Source organism: Macaca nemestrina, chromosome 18, assembly GCF_043159975.1.
Source record: "Macaca nemestrina isolate mMacNem1 chromosome 18, mMacNem.hap1, whole genome shotgun sequence".
In the NCBI taxonomy this organism is placed as follows: domain Eukaryota; kingdom Metazoa; phylum Chordata; class Mammalia; order Primates; family Cercopithecidae; genus Macaca; species Macaca nemestrina.
The window spans coordinates 57,409,313-57,432,180 of NC_092142.1; the positions used below are offsets into that span (position 1 = coordinate 57,409,313).

The 22,868-nt window shown below is 39.1% G+C and overlaps 1 long non-coding RNA gene across 1 annotated transcript in view; it reads left to right on the forward strand.

The window, feature by feature from the left end:
* Positions 1-22,868, forward strand: part of LOC139359889 (uncharacterized) — a 33,178-nt gene that overhangs the window by 2,396 nt on the left and 7,914 nt on the right. The window lies entirely within an intron of this gene.

Genomic DNA, 22,868 nt, shown 5'->3' on the forward strand with positions numbered 1-22,868 from the left:
GGAACCACAGAGGGAGGGTGGGCGTGCAGGCCTCTGGTGCAGACGCTCAAAAGATCCTTACTGGATGGGTAGATGAATGACTGATGGAAGGCAGGAAGGCTGGTGAGAAAGTGGAGCCTGGCTGGGCATGGTGGCTCACGCCTATAATCCCAGCACTTTGTGAAGCCGAGGAAGGCAAATTGCTTGAGCTCAGGAGTTTAAGGCCAGCCTGGGTAACATGGTGAGACCCTGTCTTTTACCAAAAATACAAAAATTTAGCCAGATGTGGTGGCACATGCCTATAGTCCTAGGTACTCGAGAAGCTGAGGTACAGTTAGCTGCGATCACAACACTGCACTCCAGCCTGGGTGACAGAGTGAGACCCCATCTCAAAATAATAATAATAATAATAATAATATGAGGCCTGAGTCCAAAGGGAGCCGCTACCTCCTTCCTCCATGGTTCCCCTGATGTCCTGCTGGCTTCACCACCCTCCCTCACCTTTAGCCCTGTGCAGGGGAGCAGGGCCACTGGCTTCTGCTACAAGAATAGAAAATTTTTGGTTGTGAGAGAAGTGGGAGTTGATTCTTCAATTTGTTCCACATCACAGGTCTCAAAGAGCTGTATTTTAAATTTTTATTTTTCATTGTTTTTAGAGACAGGATCTTACTCTGTTGCCCAGGCTAGAGTGGAGTGGTGCAATCATAGCTCACTGCAGCCTCGAACTCCTGGGCTCAAGTGACCCTCCAGCCTTGGCCTCCCAAGTAGCTGGAACTACAGGCCTGTGCCACCAGGTCTGGCTAATTTTTCATATTATATTTTTTTGAAGAGATGGGGTCTTGCTGTGTTGCCCACACTGGTCTCAAACTCTTGGGCTCAAGTGATCCTCCTACCGAAACCTCCCAAAGCATTAGCAATTATATAGATATGAGCCACTGCACCTGGCCCTCAAAGAGCTTTCATTACCATACGTTTCCTCACTCACAATTCCCAGTCACCCTGGCAGGTCAAAGGCATTTCCTGAGCTTTCCAGGTGAGAATATGGTGGCCCAGAATGTGTTTCTCATTCTTTTGTTCTTTGCTTAATACCTGTGTCCATATGGACGTATGCCTAAACTCTGTATTAAGTATGTGTGCAAGAGTTTCTCTAGGATTAGGATTGCTAGGTTACAGGATATGTTAAGAGAAGCCTAACTTTACAAAATAATGCTGAATAGTTTTCTAAGGTGATTGTTTGAATTTACACTCCTACCAGCAGTGTATGTGGACTTTCATTGATTCGTCTTCTCCCCAACACCCGTTACTGTCAGCCTTAATTTTTTGCCAATCAGTTGGGTATAAAATGATATTGTGCTGCTAATTTGCATTTCTCTGATTTCTAAAAAGGTTTAGGATGTGTCCCCTCATTTATTGGGTGTACAAGTTAATCTTTGTGTCTTTTACTCTTTTTTTCTGTTGAGTTGCTTGCCTTTTACTTATTGATAAGTAGAAATTCTTAATACAGTCTGCATGTTGTTCATAATATGCATTATGAATATCTTCTGAATAGCTCACAATTTGTGGCCTGTACTTTTTATTTCTTTTTTTTGTTTGTTTGTTTGTTTGAGATAGGGTCTCACTCTGTCACTCAGGCTGGAGTACAAGTGGCTCCATCATGGCACGCTGCAGCCTCAACCTCCCAGGCTGAAGCCATCCTCCCACTTCAGCCTCCTGAGAAGCTGGGACCACAGGTGCCTACCACCACACTTGGCTACTTTTTTAATTTTTGGAGAGACAGGTTCTCACTATGTTACCCAGGCTGGTCTCGAACTCCTGGACTCAAGCAATCTTCCTGCCTCAGCCTCCCAAAGTGCTGAGATTACAGGCATGAGCCACTGCACCCAGGCCTGATTTCTTCATGGTGCTTTTGAATAACCAGAAATCTTAATTTTCATGAACTCACATGTATTCATCTTATTCAGTTAGGACTCTTTGTGTCTTGTTTAAGAAATTCTTCCCTAGCTCAGCATCAGAGATATATTCTACTCTATCTTCTTCTCAAACCCTTGAAGTCTTGTTTTTCACATATAAGTCCTCAACCTGTATGGATTCATTTTTTTACATGGTGTGGATACTTAGTTGTGCCAGCATCATTTGTCACAAGTCTCCAATGTGACTCCAGCACATATCAAAGTATACATTTCTTTGTTGAACTTCTCTTGTACTTAGTTTTCTAGTTTATTATTTTCTGCCCTTATCTTTTATTGTCTGTTTTCTTCTACCTGCTTTGAGTTTGTGTTATTTTCCTAATTTTTTATTTTTTAAGACAGAGTCTCGCTCTGTTGCCCAGGCTGGAGTGCAGTGGTGTGATCTCGGCCCACTGCAACCTCCACCTCCCAAATTCAAGCAATTATCCTGCCTCAGCATTCTGGCTAATTTTTGTATTTTTAGTAGAGACAGGGTTTCACCATGTTGATCAGACTGGTCTCGAACTCTTGAACTCGTGATCCGCCCACCTTGGCCTCCCAAAGTGCTGGGATTACAGGCATGAGCCACCACGCCCAGCCTATTTTCCTAAAATTTTTAGCTGGCATTTAGTGTGTTAACTTTAGCCTTCCTTTCTAATACAAGTCTTTAAGGCATTGTATTTCCCCTAAGTACCATTTCCCTGTAGCTCTTAACTTTTGATACCTTGTGATTTCCTTATCATTCAGTTCTGTTTTTACATTTCCATTGTGATTCTTGTTTGACTCTTGAGCTACTTACAAATGTTTTCTTAAATTTCCCAAACATATGACTAGTTTTATTTACCTTTTTGATACAGACTTCTAACCCAGTTGGTTGGAGAATGTGATCTGTGTAATACAAATCTTCAAAATCTCTGAGACGTGCTTTGTGGGCTAATATGTGATAAGAATTGTTGTACCTGTACCATGTTTGCTTGAGGAAAATGTACTGTCTATATCTGTCAATTATCCTCAAGCTTGTTGACTGTGCTATTCAAATTTTCTGAATTATTCTTGATTTTTTTGTCTCCTTGGCCTATCAATCATTCAGAAAGGTGCCTCCTATTATGCTAGTGAATTTGCCCATTTCTTCCTATAGTTACAGCAATTTTTGCTTTATGTGTTTTGAAGCTATTTTCGCCCAGATACACAAATTTAGAATTGTTAACTATTCTTGGTAAATTGAACTATGATTCTCATTATTCGCTGTAGCTATGTTTTATAAAGTCCTAACAAACACTGAATTAATGAATACTGAACTTTTGTTCCTAGGGAAAATAACAAGAGTAGGTTCCCGAAAGCCTCTGGTCACAATTTTTATAAAATGGAGTACAATGATGCGATCTCGGCTCACTGCAACCTCAACTTCCTGGGCTCAAGTGATCCTCGTGGATAATTTTTTTTTTTTTTTTTTGTAGAGACAGAGTTTTACCATGTTGCCCAGGCTGGTCTTGAACTCTTGAGCTCAAGCGATCCACCTGCCTCAGGCTCCTACAGTGCTGGGATTATAGACATGAGCCACCGTGCTGGGCCTTTGTCTTTTTAATTGATATATATACTCCTCTTATGTTTATTGGGGTTATTGATTTATTTTTTCTGCTCCTCACCCTCCTCCCACCTCTAACCCTCAAGAAGGCCCCAGTGTCTGTTGTCCCCCTCTTGGTGTCCATGTATTCTCATCGTTTAGCTCCCACTTATAAGTGAGAACATGCGGTATTTGGTTTTCTGTTCCTGCATTGGTTTGCTAAAGATAATGGCCTCCGTGTTTGTTTCTGCAAAAGACATGGTATCATTCTTTTTTATGGTTGCATGGTATTCCATTGTGTATATTCCATGGTATATATGTACCACATTTTTAAAATCCAGTCTGTCATTGATGGGCATTTAGGTTGATTCCATGTCTTTGCTATTGTGAATAGTGCTGCAATGAACATTCGAAATGCACATTTAACTTAATCACCTCTAACATTAATTACTATCTTAACTCTTTCCTGATAATACTACAAGCTTAAAATACTTTAAACTTATGCTTATGCTCTCGTTCCATATTTTAGTTCCATACATTATACTTTACTATTATTTTATTCAGATAATAATTATTTAGATTTGAATATCTCTTCCATGAATAGTCTTTAGAAATTTCTTTAGTACAAGCTTCTTGATGACAAATGTTTTTGTTTTTCCTAATGTAAAAATGTCTTTTTTGTATCCCTTTCTGAAAAATAGTTTTGTGGGTATACAACTCTAGGTTAAGAGTTATTTTCTCTCAGTTCTCTGGAGGTGTTTTTTCTCTGTCTTCTGAGTACCATTGTTTAAAGTTTCCCTGAAATCCAATTGTTTTCCATTGTAGATGCTCTGTCCTTTTTCTCTGGCCCCTGTTAAGAACTTCTTTCATTTTTGGTGTACCATGGTTTTACTCTGATACTTCAAGCATGAATTTATTTTTAATTTACTATTTTAGGATATGTTATGCTTTCTAGCTTTGTATATTTATATTTTTTGATAAGTTCTGAAACAATCTCAGCCATTATCTTTTCAAATACTGCCTCTTCTTCAGGGTCTCTATTCTTTACTTTTGGGATTTCAAATAGATATATGTTAGACTTTCTCATTCTGTCCTTCATATATCTCATCAAAGCCTTCATATTTTAAATTTCTATCACTTTGTGTTGCATTTTGGTGGATTACTGTAGACATATCTTCCAGTTTATTAATTCTCTCTTCATCTTTGTCTAATTTTCTGTTCAACCATCCTCTGGAGGTTTTTAAAAATTCAACAGATAAATATATTTTTTTTAATTTCTAGAAGACCTGTTTTTAAGTCTCCCTGTTTGTTTCTGGTTGCATCTTGTCATGTGCTCATCTGTGTCATTCCATCCGTTATTTCTGCAACCATTTCATATATATATATATGCTGTATATTTGGTATTCGACAGTTCTAGGATCTGCTATTTGAGGGAGAGGGGGATTCCAAATGTTTTTAGTTTCATCTACTCTCATACAATGTGGTTGCATTTCCCATGTGCCTTCCTAATAATCGTGAATTCATTTTTTTGTTCCTAATCTAGGGCTCTAACTTGGATGCATTTTCTTCCAGACAGAAGTTGCTTCTGCCTCTACTGGTCACCAGAGGGCACCACTAACCTGGTACAGTGGCTTGGCTTCCTACCCTCTCCACTGGTAAAGTGTGTTAACAGCTGTGCTGCTGCCCTAAGGCAACCCCTACTTTCCCAGAGGTTAACAGCTCATTTTTCTTGGAATCCTCTCCTAAAGTTAGTGGGAGCAAAGATAACTCAAAGGGTGTGTCCTCTGCACTGTTTTGCAGTAAAAGGTTGTCTCAGATCACCTAGTCTGCAGTGATGCTCAAAGTCAAAAGGGCTGAGCCTCCAACATAGCACACACTCAAAGCTGGACTAATGGATGCCCAGTGGAGCAAAACATAATTTCTAGGTAGTCTTCATACTTCCTGTTTGTACTTTTGGATTTCTGGTTTCTATTGTTTGGCTTTATTCACTCAAGTTTTTGGCTGTTTGCTTGAACTCATCTTACTCTCCAATTCATGTGTCCCAGTGAAAGTGATTCACACTAGAGTCTCAGCCACTCTTTTTTTGAGTTATGGTATTTACACTTCTGTTTTTCATCACTGTTTTTACACTTCACTGAACCTCTTTTAGCCTTCCCCTCATTTTTGTGAATTGGGGCTATAATGCCATGCAGGCCTCATAACCCCACAGGCTCAGGGTGGACCTGCAACCAGCCCTGCCAGATTCCCTCATCTCTGGAATTTGAGTCTTGAGCCAGGGGACAAAAACAGTGTAACAGCTGGAGCTGCCAAGCTAGGCCAACGGCAGGTTCTGTTGGCTCTGCTGTCACATCAGGAGCTCTTCCCTGTTCTGTCCTCCCTGAGAGTTGGAGCTTCTATGTTCTATCTCAAATCCCACCAGCACATTTCTTTTCCGCATGCTAGTCAGAGATAGTTTCTGTTGCTTCTGACCAAAAAAACCCTTAATGATAAACAAGTCTTGTGCTTGGAATATCTTTCATGCCTAAGCATTTTAACTCCAAGTCTATCAATGACTAGTGGCAATAAGGTCTCTTCAACAATAAAAACAGCAGCAGTCACTGGAAAACAATTATTTGTTAGAGTAGACTTGGGTTTCATCATGGTTAATGTTCCTAGAGCTTTTATAAAAACACATTGTAAAACATTTTGTATATACAAAAGAACACATTTAATGTATATCAATAATGGTATAAACACAAAACCAACAACATTCTGAGGTACCTGCAACCCAGTTTATGAATTATATTAGAACGTCATCACAGAGTACATAAGAAGCCCCTTGTTGGCCCTTCCCCAATCATGTTCCTCTTCTTCTCCAAGGAGAACAGCTCAGGTTTTTTTCATACACCATCATCTAGTAGGGTTTACCTCTGGAATGCAAGGATGGTTCATCAACCACAAGTCTATAAATCTGATATACCACATTAACAGAATGAAGTATAGAAATTGTTACCATCTCAATACATGGAGAAAAGCATTAACAAAATTCAGCATCCTTTCATGATTAAAAAACTCGCAAGAAATTAAGTATAGAAGGAATAAAGCTCAGCATAATAGAAGTCATATTATGAGATAATATTATTATCAAGCCCACAGCTAATATCATACTGAACAGTGAAAAGCTGAAAGCTTTTCCTCTAGGATCAGGAACAAGACAAGGATGCCCACTTTTACCACTTCAATTAAATATATTAATAGTACTGGAGATCCCAGAACAACTAGGCAAGAAAAAGAAATAAAAAGCATCCAGATCAGAAAGAAAGAAGTAAAGTTGTCTCTGTTGGCAGATGACATGACTTTATATATATAGAAAACCCTAAAGATTCTACCAAAAAAACTGTTAGGTTTGAGCCTCAGGAAGGGGGAAAAAAAACCTGTTAGGACTAATACAAAATTCAGTAAAGTGGCAGGATACAAAATCAACATACAAAAATCAGTAGCATTCTGTCCACTAACAATAAACTATCTAAAAAAGAAATCAAGAAAACAATTCAATTTATAATAGCATAAAAAATTACTTAGAAAAAATTTAACCAAGGAGGTGAATGATCTGTACACTAAAAACTATAAAATGTTGCTGAAAAAATTGAAGAAGACACAAATAAATGGAAAGATAGCCCTTATTCATGGATTGAAAGAATTAATATTGTTAAAAGTTTCATGCGATCTGCAGGTTAAATGCAATCCCCATCAAAATTCCAATGATTTTTTTTCTTTTTTTTAAATTTATAAACAGAAGAGGTTTAATTGACTCACAGTTCTGCATGGCTGGGGATGCCTCAAGAAACTTACAATCATGGTGGAGGGCCAAGAGGAAGCAAGGCATGTCTTATATGGCATCAGGAGAGAGCTCCAATGACATTTTTCATACAAATGGAAAAAAAAATCATAAAATTGATATGGAACAACAGAAAACCCTGAATAGGCAAAGCAATCTTAAAAAAAAAGAACAAAGCTGGAGACACCACACTATCTGACTTCAAAATATACTGTAAAGCTATAGTAATCAAAACAGTATGGTACCATAAAACTAGACATATAGACCATGGGACAGAATAGAGCACCTAGGAATAAATTTATACATTTATGGTCAATTTATCTTCAACAAAGGTGGCAAGAACATGCAATAGGAAAAGAATAGTCTTTTCAATAATGGTCTTGGGAAAATTGGATGTCCACATGTAGAAGAATAAAATTAGGCCCTTATCTCATACCACATAAAAATAAACTCAAAATGGGTTAGAGACATAAGACCTGAAACTATAAAACTATTAGACAAAAACATAGAGGAAAAAGTCTTGACATTGGCCTGGGTGATGATTTTTTGGATTTGACTCGAAAACACAGGCAACAAAAGCCAAAATAGACAAATGAGGTTCCATCAAACTAAAAAGTTTTTTTTTTTTTTTTCTCACAATAAAGAAAACAAAACAGGGCCAGGTGTGGTGGCTCACACCTGTAATCCCAGCACTTTGGGAGGCTGAGGTGGGTGGATCACCTGAGGTTGGGAATCTGAGACCAGCCCGACCAACATGGAGAAACCCTGTCTCTAATAAAAATACAAAATTAGTCGGGGGTGGTGGCGCATATCTTTAATCCCAGCTACTCGGGAGGCTGAGGAAGGAGAATAGCTTGAACCCGGGAGGTGGAGGTTGTGGTGAGCTGAGATCACACCATTGCACTCCAGCCCAGGCAACAAGAGCGAAACTCCATCTCAAAAAAAAAAAAAAAAAAGAAGAAGAAGAAGAAAAGAAAGAAAAAAACCCAACAGAGTAAAGAGACAACTATCGAATGGGAAAAAATATTTTCAAACCATACATTCTGATAAGAGGTTAATATTCAAAATACATAAGGAACTCAAACAACTCAATAACAAGAAAATAATTAAAAAATTGGGCCGGGCGCGGTGGCTCAAGCCTGTAATCCCAGCACTTTGGGAGGCCGAGACGGGCGGATCACGAGGTCAGGAGATCGAGACCATCCTGGCTAACCTGGTGAAACCCCGTCTCTACTAAAAAATACAAAAAACTAGCCAGGCGAGGCGGCGGGCGCCTGTAGTCACAGCTACTCAGGAGGCTGAGGCAGGAGAATGACGTAAATCCGGGAGGCGGAGCTTGCAGTGAGCTGAGATCCGGCCACTGCACTCCCGCCTGGGCGACAGAGTGAGACTCCGTCTCAAAAAAAAAAAAAAAAAAAAAAAAAATTGACAAAGAACCTGAAATAGACATTTCTCAAAAGAAGACACACAAATGGCCCACAGGCATGTTCAACATCACTAATCATCAGGGAAATGCAAATCAAAACTATAAATCACCTCACACCTGTTATTATCAAAAAGACAAAAACTAACAAGCGTTGGCAAGGATGTGGAAAAAAAGGAAAACTTGTACACTATTGATGGGAATATAAAACCCATTATGAAAAGGAATATGGAAGTTCCTCAAAATACTATGATCCAGCCAACCCACTCCTGGGTGTGTATACAAATGAAATCACTATATAAACGAGATATCTGCACTCCCGTGTTCATTGCAGCATTATTCACAATAGCCAAGATATGAAAGCAACCTAAGTGTTCATCAATGGATGAATGGATTAAAAAAAAAAAAACCCCATAGTACATATACACACAACAAAATACTATTCAGGCTTAAGAAAGAAGAAAATTCATTTTCTTTCTTTTTTTCTTTTTTAACATGGATATGTTCTTTAGTGGTGATTTCTGAGATTTTGGTGTACCCATCACCTGAGCAGTACACACTGTACCCAATGGGTAGTCTTTTATCCCTCATCCCCCACTTTTCCCCGAGTCCCCAAAGCCTGTCGTATCATTCTTATGCCTTTGCATCCACATAGATCAGCTCCCAGTTGTGAGTGGGAACATAGGATGTTTGGTTTTCTATTCCTGAGTTACTTCACTTAGAATAATGGTCTCCAATTCCATCCAGATTGCGATGAATGCCATTATTTCCTTCCTTCTTATGCGTGAGTAGTATTCCATGGTGGGTGGGGGTGTGTGTGTGTGTGTATTCTAAATGAGTTACTTAACTACTCGGCACATTCTAAGTGAGTTTCTTAACTACATAGAATATTCTAAATGAGTTACTTAACTACTCAATGTATATGTTGTGTGTATATGTGCTGTGTTTTTTAATCCATTCATATATATCACATTTTCTTTATCCACTTGTTGATTGATGGAAATTTGGCTTGGTTCTATGTTTTTGCAATTGTAAATTGTGCTGCTATAAACATGCATGTGCAAGTATCTTTTTTGTATAATGACTTCTTTTCCTCTGGGTGGATACTAAGTAGTGGGATTGCTGGGTCAAATGGTAGATTTACTTTTAGTTCTTTAAGGAATCTTCACTCTGCTTTCCATAGTGGAAAGTTTACCTTCCATCAAATGGTATAAAAGTGTTCCCTTTTTACCACATCCACGCCAACATCTATTAATTTTTGATTTTTTTATTACAGCCATTCTTGCAGGAGCAAGGTGGCATTGCATTGTGGTTTTGATTTGCATTTCCCTGATAATTAATGATGTTGAGCATTTTTTCACATGTTTCTAGGCCGTTTGTATATCTTCTTTTGAGAATTGTCTGTTCATGTTCTTAGCCTGCTTTTTGGTGACATTGTTTGTTTTTTTCTTGATGATTTGTTTGAGTTTCTTGTAGATTCCAGATACTAGTCCTTTGTCAGATGCATAATTTGCAAAGATTTTCTCACTCTGTGGGTTGTCTGTTTACTCTGCTGATTATTATTATTATTATTTGCTGTGCGGAAGCTTTTTAGTTTAATTAAGTCCCATCTATTTAACTTTGTTTTTGTTGCATTTGTTTTGGGTTCTTGGTCAAGAATTCTTTGCCTAACACAATGTCTAGAAGGATTTTTCTGATGTTATCTTCCAGGATGTTTATGGTTTCAAGTCTTATATTTAAGTCTTTGATCCATATTGAGTTGACTTTTGACTTTTGTATAAGGTGAAAGATGAGGATCCAGTTTCATTCTTCTACATGTGGCTTGCCAATTATCCCAGCACCATTTGTTGAATAGGATGTCCTTTCTCCACTTTATGTTTTCATTTGCTTTGTTGAAGATCAGTTGGCTGTAAGTATTTGGCTTTGTTTCTGGGTTCTTTATTCTGTTCCATTGGTCTGTGTGCCTATTTTTATACCAGTACCATGCTGTTTTGGTGACTATAGCCTGATAGTATAGTTTAAAGCTGGGTAATGTGATGCCTCCAGGTTTGTTCTTTTTGCTTAGTCTTGCTTTGGCTATGTGGGCTCTTTTTTGGTTCCGTATGAGTTTTAGGATTGTTTTTTCTAGTTCTGCAAAGAATGATGGTGGCATTTTCATGGGCATTGCATTGAATTTGTATATTGCTTTTGGCAGTTTGGTCATTTTCACAGTATTGATTCTACCCATCCATGAGATTGGGATATGTTTCCATTTGTTTGTGTCATCTATGATTTCTTTCAGCAGTGTTTTGTAGTTTTCCTTGTAGAGGTTTTTTGCCTCCTTGGTTAGGTATATTCCTAAGTATTTTAATTTTTTGTAGCTATTGTAAAAGGGGTTGAGTTCTTAATTTGATTCTTGGCTTGGTCGTTGTTGATGTATAGCAGTGCTACTAATTTGTGTACATTAATTTTGTATCCTGAAACTTGACTGAATTCATTTATTAGTTCTAGGAGCTTTTTAGATGAGTCTTTAGGGTTTTCTAGGTATCTAATCATATCATCAGCAAACAGTGACAGTTTGACTTCCACTTTACTGACTTAAAGTGGAGAGAAATAAAGAAATAAATGTCTCCTTTAAATAAATAAAGGGCATCTCTTGTCTGATTGCTCTGCCTAGAACTTCTAGTACTGTGTTGAATAGAAGTGGTGAAAGTGTGCATCCTCGTCTTGTTCCAGTTCTCAGGGGTAATGCTCTCAACTTTTCCCATTAAGTATAATGTTGGCTATGGTTTTAGAAAGTTCATTTTCAACTGTATGAATGAATCTGTAGGATATTATGCTAAATGAAATAAGCTAGGCACAGAATGACAAATGCTGCTTGATCTTGCTTATATGTGGAATCTAAAAAAATCGAACTCAGGAGCAGAGAACAGAATGGTGGTTGCCAGGGGCTAGGGGTGGGGGCCTGGGGAGATGTTGCTCAAAGAGTACAACAGTTTCAGTTAGGCACGATGAGTACCTGGAGATCTATTGTACAGCATGGTTACTATAGTTAATAATAATGTATTACATTATTGAAAATTACTAAGAGAGAAGATATTGAATGTTCTCACCACACACAAAGATAACTATGTGAGGTGATGGATATGTTAATTTACTTAATTGTGGTATAATCATTTCACAACATATACATATATTTAAAGATCACATTGTACACTGTAAATATACACTATTTATTTATTTGTTTGTTTATTTTTTAGACAGAGTCTGGCTCTGTCACCAGGCTGGAGTATAGTGGCACCATCTCCTGGCTCACTGCAACTTCTGCCTCCCAGGTTCAAGTGATTCTCCTACCTCAGCCTCCCCAGTAGCTGAGATTACAGGAGCGCACCACCATGCCCAGCTAATTTTTGTGGTTTTAGTGGAGAAGGCATTTCGCCATGTTGGCCAGGCTGGTCTCAAACTCCTGACCTCAGGTGATCTGCATGCCTTGGCCTCCCAAAGTGCTGGGATTACAGGTGTGAGCTACCATGCCTGGCCAAATATACACAATTTTCATTTGTCAATTATATCTCCATAAAACTGGGAAAAAATAAAGGATAAAAAAGGAGACTCTAATAAATACTATAATATAATAAATTCCTCTAACATTCCAAAAAAAAGAAAGAAATTGACATGATTGGTGGAGGTGAAGTCTCCAGCATGGCCCAGACAGGCAGCCTTTTCCCCTTCTTCCTCCCCAAGGTCATCACTACAACAACAACACTGCTGTCTTTACACTTTTACTACAAATTACATGTATCCATAAACAGTATGCTGCATTTTATGTGTTTTTAAAATGGGCTCACACCATACATATCATTCTGCTGCTTGCCCTTTTGTTTTTCTTTTCTTTTCTTTTTTTTTTTTTTTGAGATGAAGTCTCACTTTGCCACCCAGGCTGGAGTACGATGGCAAATTGGCTCACTGCAACCTCTGTCTTTCAGGTTCAAGCAATTTTCCTGCCTCAACCTCCCAAGTAGCTGGGATTATAGGTGCCTGCCACCATGCCTGGCTAATTTTTTGTATTTTTAGTAAAGACAGGGTTTCACCATGTTGGCCAGGCTGGTCTCAAACTCCTGACCTCAAGAGATCTGCCTGCCCCGGCCTCCCAAAGTGCTGGGATTACAGTTGTGAGCCACCATGCCTGGCCTGCTCTTTCATCATTATTTCTTTTTTTTTTTTTTTTTTTTTTTTTTTTTTTTTTTGAGACGGAGTCTCGCTCTGCCGCCCAGGCTGGAGTGCGGTGGCCGGATCTCAGCTCACTGCAAGCTCCGCCTCCCGGGTTCTCGCCATTCTCCTGCCTCAGCCTCCCGAGTAGCTGGGACTACAGGCGCCGCCACCTCGCCCGGCTAGTTTTTTGTATTTTTTTTTAGTAGAGACGGGGTTTCACCGTGTCAGCCAGGATTTCATCATTATTTCAAGATCTAGTCCATTCATTTTCATTGCTGTCAAGTATTATATCCCATAAACACACCTCAATTTATTGATTCATTCCCGTGCCCATGGACATTTGCATTGTTGCCAATTTCTAAAATATTAACAAATAATCCTGTAGTAAACATTGTTATACCATTATCCATATGCAAGTGTAAAGGTTGTAAACCAAAAATAAAATTCTAAGCTTGCTAACTATCTGAATGGATTCCTCCTCTCAGCCAAGGGCATTCCAAAGTTGACCTGAAAAACCAGCTCAGGCCATGATGGGAAGCGAGGGTCGGTCTCATTATACCTTTCTCTCTTGGAATTCAGACCCAGCTGACCAGTACTGATATCAACACAGACCTTAAGACTGATAGAACAGACTCTTTAAGTCTGATAAGAAACATTTACAATCTATTCTTTCTGAAGCCTGCTACCTGGAGGCTTCATCTGCATAAAACCTTGGTCTCTAGAACCCCTATTATAACCCAGACATTCCTTCCTATTGATTCCAGGTCTTTAGATAATAACTCTTTCAACAATTGCCAATCCGAAAATCTCTGAATCTGCCTATGACCTTGAAGCTTTGAAATTATTGGTAAAGTAATATTAGGAATGTCTTAAGAATTGTCAGCATTTTTTGTTTGCATTTATTAGGCAGTTTCATACTTATCTCTGCTGAACACTATACTGTGTCAAAATTTGACATAAGGGCTAGAAAAGTATAAAGACAGCCCATGACAGAATGATTCTTTGCTTGTGTAATTTTTTTTTTTTTTTTTTTTTTTTTTTTTTGAGACAAAGTCTTGCTCTGTTGCCCAGGCTAGAGTGCAGTGGTGCAATCTTGGCTCAGTGCAACCTCCGCCTCCCAGGTTCAAGTGTCTCCTGCCTCAGCCTTCTGAGTAGCTGGGACTAAAGGCACACGCCCCCACACCTGGCTAATTGTTGTATTTTCAGTAGAGACAGGGTTTTGCCGTGTTGGCCAGGTTGGTCTCAAACTCCTGACCTCAGGTGATCCACCTGTGTCAGGCTCCCAAAGTGCTGGGATTATAGGCGTGAGCCACGGCACCTGCCCTGCTTGTGTAATTTTTGATAAATAAGACATTTAATGTCATTGGTTCAATGAAAACAACTAAATCCTATGTTATTGGTAAAATGTCCATATATTTAACCTTAAGTTTCTTACTTAAACATGTGAAATTCACAGACCATAAAAGTTGTTAACAGAAAAATAACTTTAAATGATGACTATCTTGGTTTTAATAAATAATCTAGGTAAACTATTAAAAATAAAATAAGTAATCAGGTAAATGTAATGGAACAAATGCTTGTAAACAACCATCATATAATATAGAATCTGAGGTTATATTAAAAAATAGATATTCATTAAATGTCTGAGTAATTTTGAATTTAAAAGATTATAGGAAAACCTTTTTCTGAAAAAAGTACTCTTATTAAAAGGTAAATAATTTCTGTCTAATTCAAAGGTCATTTAAAGGCTATATTTAAAACAAGGTAAAAGGAACTAGGAAAATATGAGATTCTTAAATAAAGTTATAGATATAAAGAGGTACTTTTGGTAAGACAAGTTAAAAGAAAAATAACTTTGTATGACAGAGAATCGTATATGGCAAATTTTTGTCTTAAAATGACTGGTTGTTTTAAAAAGAGGGTTGTTGGCCAAGCATGGTGGCTCACACCTGTAATCCCAGCACTTTGGGGGGCCAAGGCAGGCAGATCACCTGAGGTCAGGAGTTCAAGACCAGCCTGGCCAACATGACAAAACCCCATCTCTACTAAAAATACAAAAATTAGCCAGGCTTGGTGGTGGGTGCCTGTAATCCCAGCTATTCAGGAGGCTGAGGCATGAGAATCACTTGAACAAGACATGAGAGTCACTTAAACCTGGGAGGCAGAGGTTGCAGTGAGCCAAGGTCGTGCCACTGCACTCCAGCCTGGGTGACAGAGCCAGACTCTGTCTCAAAAAAAAAGAAAATAAAAAGAGAGAGGGATGTTTAGGACAAACCAGAAAGCCCAAGCATGTTATGAATGATCCGTGTAAGTTGTAATAAGGTTAGTAAAAAAGGGATTTGTTTTTAAAATGTTATGATTAAGTTGGCAATACTTAAAAGGGAAATATAACGGTCTTTCTAGAAATTGGACTTTGATATCAAAAATACACCAATACAAAACTAAAGGACTGGTTAGAATAAGATTTTATTTAAAATATTGACTGATTCTTAATGCAAGAAGTTTTTAATTTTTAAATTCCATAATCAGTTTCTTTTTAAAAATTCTTCAGATTGATATCTCACAAGTTCAGCTTCTGCCATACTCCACTGCCTCAGCTCTTTTTCTCTTTTGGGAAGGCCTGGGATGGGAACTCTCTCTGTCAACTTTTGTTGGCTCCTATAATTTTTTTAATAGTCTAATGTGAGGGAGATAATTTTTGGAAACAAGCAAATGAAAAATCTTATGGGATCTGCCTTTGTATGTCTGCTATGTCAATATGCTTATATGTGTCATGTGGAAGTAATATTTCACTACCAAACTATTAAAAGAGCTCTAATCAGTTGGCTTAAAATAAGTGTTTATCAGACTAATAACAGCTAGCTCAAATGCCTTTTAGTTCACATGACTTTAGTAATATTTGGTAAGATTAATTTGGTAAATATAATCTCAAACATTTCTTCAGTAGTTTAAAATCTTAAAGTCATGTTATGTTAAATTAAGTTATCCTCTTTTTTCTCATTGGGAATTTGGGTTACTAAGAGTCAAAATCATAGAAAAATAAAATGTGTTTTGGGTGAAGTTTATAAAAACACAGGATGTGGTTTAAAATTTTTTTTTTTTTTTTTAGTTTAGAGGCTATTTAAGTAAAGGGAAAATTATATACATAAAACTAAATAAATAAAGATAACTTTTTGAAGGTGAGATATGAGAAACCTTTGACTCTTGGGTGACCACGTGGTTAACCCATCTTTAGGGGCTGCAGCTGGGCTGCATTCAGTTACTGAAGGTAAAGCTTACTATGGAATTAAGAGATGGATCATACTCCTACTCCCAGGAAGTTAGTTCACTGGGTGCATAAGGAAATGCAGACTAATAAGGAAAAAACAAAATATTCAACTGGTTATTGTTATCTGTAATAGCCAAAATGAAAGTCAAAGAGTGCTGAATTGGGCCTTAAGGCTGGACCAAGCTCAGATGTGGGTCTCTCTCAGGTTAGGCCACTAGCCTGGTAGCTACCCACAAAATTTAAGATTAAGCCAGGGCAACAAAAGTTACCTCTGAGATCTGTAGTTATTATACCAAGATGATAGTTAGTGTGGGGGAAGGGCACAACCAAGTAACTATTCAAATTGGAGGGTATAATGTAAAATAATTGTTCCACTTTGTAGATTGATATCATCAGCTTCCTGAGAAACCTTTACGTAATGGGTTATAAAAATAACTACTTTAAGGACCATATCTATAATTTCAAATGCTACAGAATGAAAGAGCATGTTCAGGTTGATGCGGGACACACAGCTCACTATTGAACAATCTGTGATGAGTATATGTGATTCACACACATAGGAGGTTTTTCCTGAGAGAACGACCAGCCTAGTAGACTGGATAAATGCCACTGTAAGATCTGTTAACCCTGAGAAGTGGACTTTCTAACTTTCCCTATAAAATGCCAAGTGGAGCACCCCAGATAAAGCAGCTGGTATGCTTCATATGCAAACCATGTGGGCCTGGTTTTATGGTGATCACGATATTCTCCCAGTGAATATGCCTTTCCCAGGTCATGGTAAATGCCGTGGTTAAGGGGGCCCCTGCTACATGGGAACCACAGGTGACATTACTCCTGCAAAATCAAACGACTGATTGAGAAGCCTTACCAAATAATTTGCTGGCCCTCATGGGTCTTATAGATGCTAATAAAACATTAAAGTAATTAACAAAAAAAAAAAAAAAATGGGAAAGGCAAAAGAGACTCAAAAGACTAGTTCCAGAAGGGTGGAAATCTTTAGATGACCATTAAGAAATGAAATAAATAAAATGAAAATTGATGGAGGTTAAAACAAAGGTCTTTACAACACTTACCAAAGCTTAGGTGGAACAAAGGGAGCCACTGCTGGTCTCCCAATGTTACTGGAAGGGGGTCTGCATCCAGACCCCAAGAGGGGGTTCTTGGATCTCATGCAAATAAGAATTCGAGGCCAGTCCATAGTGTAAAGTGAAAGCAAGTTTATTAAGAAAGTAAAGGAATAAAGAATGGCTACTCCATAGACAGCAGACCCGAGGGCTGTTGGTTGCCCATTTTTATGGTTATTTCTTGATTATATGCTATACAAGCGGTGGATTATTCATGCCTCCCCTTTTTAGACCACATAGGGTAACTTCCTGACTTTGCCATGGCATCTGTAAACTGTCTTGGTGCTGGTGAGAGTGTAGCAATGAGGATGACTAGAGGTCACTCTCATCACCATCTTAGTTTTGGTGGGTTTTACCCAGCTTCTTTACTGTAACCTGTTTTATCAGCAAGGTCTTTATGACCTGTATCTTGTGCTGACCTCCCATCTCATTCCTGTGACTAAGAATGCCTTAATCTCCTGAGAATGCAGCCCACCAGGTCTCAGCCTAATTTTACCCAGCCCCTATTCAAGATGGAGTAGCTCTGGTTCAAATGCCTGTGACACCATTAAAGGGCCCCACACTAGTTTTCTACATGTGCCCCAGATTGGGGAGATTTGAGAAAAATCAAAAGGCAAAGATTATAACGAGAAAGCTGACATTGCCTGGAGCAATACTGACACAAATTAAGATAAAAATTTGACAAAAGGGTCTGAGTTCCTTGGCTCAACTCCTTGCTGGGAACCCAAATCCTTTTTCACCAGAAAAGATAAAATGGTCTGGGGGTGGAGAAGAAAAGTCCCTGGTACCAGAACGTAAGAATGTAAAGATTGATAAGATTATGAAATTTGAGATGTTTAAACAGGCTTTATATAAGAGAGATGCAACTCCTTTACCTAAATGTCTTATGAAAATGGGTGTCGTATCTGACTGGGGGATGTTTCTCCTACCTAGTACTATAAAACTGAAGGCACGTAAATCTGCCTGTATTAGTCTGTTCTCACACTACTAATAAAGACATACCTGAGACTGGGTAATTTGTAAAGGAAAGAGGTTTAATGGACTCACAGTTCCACATGACTGGGGAGGCCTCACAATCATGGCAGAAGGCAAAGGAGGAGCAAAGTCATGTCTTACATGGCAGCAGGCAAAGAGAGCGTGTGCAGGGGAACTCCACTTTATAAAACTATCAGATATCATGAGACTTATTCACTATCATGAGAACAGCATGGGAAAGACCCACCCCTGTGATTCAGTTACCTCCCACAGTGTCCTTCCTGCAACATGTAGGAATTATGGGGACTAAATTCAAGATGAGATTTGGGTGGGGACACAGCCAAACCATATCACTGCCCTTTAAGAAATGTTCACTGGACACCCTAAATGGGAACTAGTAAGATTGCCTGAGCCCACAGAATATTGGGTAAAAGCTGGAGTGCTGGTTGGGACAAATCCTCCACTGATAGCTCTTTGTGGAGTGTTCACTGGGGCTTATGGCAAAAGCTGTGAGCACCTCCCGATGACAACTACTGAGACTCTGGAGTAGAGATTTTCCACTTGAGGGACATTTACTGCCTTGCTGTGGGATGTTAACCAACACTTCCCCTATGCCAATGGAAATAATGGTGCCCAAAATAATTCCATGATAAAAAATGGTTTATATAGGATCTTGCTTCCTGGGGATGCAAAGTGGAGGTATTCATGAGCAGGGAGCCTCTTTTCCCCCAGGACTGATCTAACCATGTAAGCAGCTGGTAGATTTGACAGTGCCTGATAAACGGCTGTCATCTGACAAGAGCTGCTTCACTTGTGAATGGCAGTTCCAAGGTGAACAAACAACATCTTGTTTGGAAGCCTGCTGCTCTGGTTAAAGACAAGTCAAGGAAATCTTTTTCTTCTGAGTTATTTATAGTTTAGAGCAACTGGGTAAAAAATGTTTTTGTGAGTAAATTTACCTTTTTCTCTACCTGAGTTCTCCAAAATTTGGAAACTGTTCATGAGCATTCTGATTTTATATCAATATCATTATTTGCATAAGTTTAGTGAGAGTCTTTTTTCTTTTAAAACAAAACAATTGGAGACATTGGTTATTCTACCAATGCTTTGCCTAGAATAACATATTTTTAGTTAAAGTTCCAGCAAAGCCAATCTAAAAAGAGCCTATCTGGCCAATCAATCATTGCTGCGTTTTATGTAAATAATCAGACCAAGTATAATAAGCCTAAAACTTATTTTGCAGCCGGGCGCGGTGGCTCACGCCTGTAATCCCAGCACTTTGGGAGGCTGAGGCAGGTGGATCACGTGGTCAGGAGATCAAGACCATCCTGGCTAACATGGTGAAACCCCATCTCTACTAAAAATACAAAAAAAATTAGCCAGGCATGGTGGCAGGTGCCTGTAGTCCCAGCTACTCGGGAGGCTGAGGCAGGAGAATGGTGTGAACCCGGGAGGCAGAGCTTGCAGTGAGCCAAGATCATGCCACTGCACTCCAGCCTGGGCAACAGAGCAAGACTCTGTCTAAAAAAAAAAAAAAACAAAACAAAAAAAAAAAAAAACTTATTTTGCACACAAATTGGTCTTACTATAGTTTCTCTTTAGTAGAAAAGGAGGGCTAGAGAAAGATAAATTGTTTCAAAGAAAAATTATAACTCCTGTTACTAGATTCCAGCCCTGACATTTATTTTTGAGTGAAGATTGAATCATGAATTCTTTCTTGGCTACAGTAATCCTCTAGAGTAACAGGATATAATTTTCTAAATGTTTTTAGTTGGCACCCAATGAAAAAGGTTCCTTTTTTCTCCCATCTGACAAATGAATTCTCTTTTGATTGTCAATTTATTTATTTATTTATTTTATTTTATTTTTTGAGACGGAGTGTCGCTCTGTTGCCCAGGCTGGAGTGCAGTGGCACGATCTTGGCTCACTGCAAGCTCCCCCTCTGGGGTTTACGCCATTCTCCTGACTCAGCCTCCCGAGTAGCTGGGACTATAGACGCCCACCACCATGCCCAGCTAATTTTTTGTATTTTTAGTACACATGGGGTTTCACCATGTTAGCCAGAATGGTCTCGATCTCCTGACCTCGTGATCTACCCACCTTGGCCTCCCAAAGTGGACTGTCAAATTATTAATGTTATTTATCTCTCATAGTTGTACTTCTTCCCAGAAAACCAGAATCATGGTTTTCTGAGATGATTGGACAAAGCCTGCGAATCTCCGTTATTTGGAATCCCACTGGGGCCCATTTGTTTCTCACTGCAAATGCCCTGCGGCTAAAACTCTACCAGCACCCCACCTCTAGTCACAGGGACTATGGTGGAAGAGGTGTTCCATCAAAACAGGGAATGGGGTCTAATTCAGTGCCTGGTCCTCCAAAAGCATGAGATTGTAAGGGCTGGTTTTGAGGGATAGAGTTAGTTCAGACCCTCCAAATCAAGGATGGGTACACAGATGCCTAAACAGCAGGCAAAATAAGGAACTCTGCCTCCTGGGTTACTAGATTCATGGCACCTTTTCATTCATCCCAAACATAAAGAATTTCCTGCTTCCTATAGAATTAAAAGAAAATTATTACTAAAAGAATATAAAGATACCTCATGACAACACCTCCTGGGTATAGCACACATAGTTATGAGTTTATGGAGATAGATATATATTTAAAAAAAGTTTTAAATCAGTCACCTTAGGACAAATTACTAAAAGATCACATAAAAGCATTGTGGCACAACAGAAGTCCCTAAATTCCTTAGCTTGAAAGGTTTTAACAGTGCTTAAGTTTTGTATAGCTAAGTTTTTGTATAACAGTGCTTAAGTTTTGTATAGCTAAGTTTTTGTATAACAGTGCTTAAGTTTTGTATAGCTAAGTTTTGTATAACTAAAACCAAGATTACAGTATCTCAATGCATAGAAGTTAAAGATAAGTCTGTAACTGAAACCAAGATTACAGTAACTCAATGCATAGAAGTTAAAGATAAGTGAATTTTATAACCCTGCCTTTGGCATTTTGTTTGTTGGCTTTTATATTACTCTAAAAAATGTGAGGGTTAATGAATGCTGGTCTATGTCCATTCTTGACTAGCCTAGAACATTTAAATTGGCTGTAAGTCTTTTGACTTGAAGTCCCTTGGCCATAGGGGTCCCACCAAGGGACTAGATGGACCTGGGGCAGGCAGCCATGCCACCCTGGCTACACTGTGGGACAAAATAAAAGTTTGGTGACCATTGATGTTGCCTCTGGCAAATTTTTGCCAGAAGGGGGAAAATGTAAACCAAAAATAAAATTCTAAGCCCCCCAGTCATCTGAATGGACCCCTCTTCTCAGCTAAGGGCATTCCAAAGTTAACCTGAAAAACTACCTCAGGCCATGATGGGAAGTGGGGGGCGAGACAGGCAGACAGGCCTCATTATACCCTCCTCCTTTCTGGAATTCAGGTCCAGCTGATCAACATTAACATCAACACAGACCTTAAGGGTGACAGAACAGACTCTTTAAGTCTGATAAGAAACACAATCTATTCTCTCTGAAGCCTACTACCTAGAGGCTTTATCTGCATAACATTATAAAACCTTGATCTCTACAATCCCTTACTGTAACCCAGACATTCCTTTCTTATTGATTCCAGGTCTGTAGATAGGAACCTTTTTTTTTTTTTTTTTTTTTTTAGACTTAGTCTTGCTCTGTCACCCAGGCTGTAGTGCAGTGGTGAGATCTCATCTCACTGCAACCTCCGCCTCCTGGGTTCAAATGATTCTCCTGCCTCAGCCTCCTGAGTAGCTGGGATTACAGGCATGGCATGCACCACCATGCCCAGCTAATTTTTGTACTTTTAGTAAAGATGGGGTTTCACCATGTTGGCCAGGTTGACCTTGAACTCCTGGCCTCAAGTCCACCCATGTCAGCCTCCCAAAATGCTGGGATTACAGGCATGAGCCACCGTGCCTGGTCTTAGATAGTCTTTCGATTGATTGCCAATTAGAAAATCTTTGAATCCACATGTGACCTGGAAACTCCCCTGCTTCCACTTGTCCTGCCTTTCTGGACCAAACCAATATACATCATACATGTATTAATTGATGTCTTATATCTCGCTAAAATGTATAAAACCAAGCCTGACCACCTTGGGCACATGTTCTCAGGGTCACTCATATTTGGCTCAGAATAAATCCCATCAAATATTCTACAGACTTTGACTCTTATTGTCAACAACTATTTTCTTTGTGTTCCATAAGCTAACCTATTACACCAAAGAATCATCTTTGCTAGAGCCTACTGAGTGAATGCTACAGTGAGTTTTCCTGGGAGGAACTTGTCCTTGCCATAAACCAACTTGCCATTCTATTTCTCAAGGTCAATGATGAAAGCCCTGGAGGAAATGGAAAACATGTCTAAATATATTCTATCTGGGCTCTGAGGATCCCCTACAGTAAGAATCTGATCTAGCCACAAACCCCATTTCTGCTGTCTGGGGCTAGCCATTGTCCAGTTCCTCCTGGGACCTCCTTGGTGCCTGGGGACCCTTGGAGTTTCCATGAGTTCCAGGCACATATCCAAGCCACAGGCTGATGTGCTACAAAGGAC